Raw genomic sequence first — 2,330 nt, 5'->3', positions numbered from 1 at the left:
TTGCCGTCTGAGAAGGAGATGACTTTCAAATTGTATCTCTCAATTTCATAAATAAAGTCTCCAAAACACCCAAGTCAAGCCATCCTCATTGGTAGTCACTTATTAATCCAACAAACATTTATTGAGCCACTAAATAACATCTTAAGACTCTTCCAGACTGTTAATACACACCTGCATTTTTACTAAAAGAAAAATGTCACCTGATCAAGAAATATAGACATTATAGCTGGGCACATTCCAAATACAGGAAATTCCAGGAAACCTAGAAACACACTTCCTCCCATGTGCTTCTCTCCAGGTCCACCAAGGTAGAAATTTGAGCTGGAGCAGCTAATAGATATATAAATTCTCAGATAAACTTCAGCAAGTATTGCTTATTGAATTAATAAAGCCTCTGAGGTTTATAGCTAGCTACTGTTTACCAGGAAAAATAATGTATGTAAATAAGTACTTGAAGAGCTTCAAAAAATGTTCTGCCTTTAGAGTGACCAACCATCCCAATTTTCCCGGGACTGTCTTGGTTTTAGTGCTAAAACTCATGCATTCCAGGGAAATGCCTCAGTCTTGGGCAAACAAGTCCAGTTGGCCATTCTAGCTCCCTTAGAATCCTCAGAGGATTGATCCTGAGCAAAGGATCTGCTCTCCAAGCAACCCTGAAAAAAGTAGTAATTTAAGCTGTGTTCAAGTGGTTGCTAAGAGCTCTTAAGTACCACATTCAAAGCAAGCTTCTGAGGCAAATACCATTATTATCCCCGCTTTACAGATGAGGCGCAGAGGCAGAAAACTTAAAACTCGCCTGAGATGACTTAGCTAGCAAGTGGATTTGAACCCAGACCAGTGCAGCACTGAATCCTGCATCCTTAAACAGCATGCCACGCTTCCCTTATTCAAACAGATCACTCAGTCAGAGCCCCTTATAGGCTGTCAGACTCCACCCCGGCTCCCAAGTCATTCAAGAAGGGAAATCTGGAATTATCAAAGATCTTGTTATTTCCTTAAAACATTTTGGCAACAAACTTTCAAGATCTTAGAAGGTTAGACAAGTGTTTTTGCAAAGTGTGATTTTCCATCTACTGGATTCTAAGCCACTTGAGGTGCCTACTTAGCAAATAAAGCAGAGCCTAGGCTGCAGCTCCTGGCCGAGTCTGGGTGACGGTGGCCCGCAGTTCCCGTGCGGTTGTCCAGAATTCTAAGGCTTTCAGCAGAGATTTGAGAAATGGCAACAAATGAAAGTATCGGCATCTTTAGTTCAGCATCCTTGGCTGTGGAGTATGTAGATTCACTTTTCCCTGAGAACCCTCTATAAGAACCATTTAAAAATGCTTGGAACTATATGTTGAATAATTACACAAAATTCCAGATTACAACATGGGAATCCTTGATAGTTCATGAGGTCCTTTATTTCTTGTTCTGTTTACCTGGATTTTTGTTTCAATTTATACCTTACGTGAAAAAGTACAAAATTCAAAAGGATAAAGCAGAAACATGGGAAAACCAATGGAAATGTTTTAAAGTACTTCTTTTTAATCACTTTTGTATCCAGCTTCCTTTGATCTGTGGAACTTATTATTTTACAGAGTATTTTAATATACCTTATGATTGGGAAAGAATGCCAAGATGGTATCCGCTTTTGGCAAGATGCTTCGGCTGTGCAGTGATTGAGGGTACCGGGCACTATTTCCTGCATAGGGCTCTTACATCACAAAAGAATATATAAATATATTCATAAAGTTCACCATGAGTTTCAGGCTCCATTTGGAATGGAAGCTGGATATGCACATCCCTTGGAAACTCTGATTCTTGGAACTGGACTTTTCATTGGAATCATGCTTTTATGTGATCACGTCATTCTCCTTTGGTCATGGGTGACTATTCATTTGATAGAAACTATTGATGTCCATAGTGGTTATGACATTCCTCTCAACCTTTTAAATCATCCCTTTCTATGCTAGTTCTCGGCATCATGATTTCCACCACATGAACTTCATCGGAAACTATGCTTCAACATTTACATGGTGGGATAGAATTTTCGGAACAGAATCAATTTATTGCCTACTATGAAAAGATGAAGAAGATTGAGAAAAAGACTGAATAAATATCTCATCTAAACCTTCCTGAACATACACACTTTCCTGAATTGAAGCGAGTAGCTAACATTGCTTCTGAGGAGCAGAAATAAACATGTGTCTTGGCTGCTAAGTGATACAAAGAACATTAACAACCTTTAATTATCTTCCTAGTGGGAACTTTCTCTACATAAAAGTTCTGTATGTGTAGAAATAAGTATATATTTAAGTACGATTTTCATGAGGAAGTTGTAAAGGCCTTGT

The 2,330-nt window shown here is 38.7% G+C and overlaps 1 pseudogene; it reads left to right on the top strand.

The window, feature by feature from the left end:
* Window positions 1–1,187: 1,187 nt before the first annotated feature.
* Window positions 1,188–2,095, top strand: LOC118011313 (annotated as a pseudogene).
* The last annotated feature ends 235 nt before the right edge of the window (window positions 2,096–2,330 follow it).

This window comes from Mirounga leonina, unplaced genomic scaffold, assembly GCF_011800145.1.
Source record: "Mirounga leonina isolate KUSES-001 unplaced genomic scaffold, KU_Mleo_1.0 Mir_101664, whole genome shotgun sequence".
Classification (NCBI taxonomy): Eukaryota; Metazoa; Chordata; class Mammalia; order Carnivora; family Phocidae; genus Mirounga; species Mirounga leonina.
The sequence above is the reverse complement of the archived record's forward strand: the minus strand, read 5'-3'. Positions and strand labels throughout refer to the sequence as shown.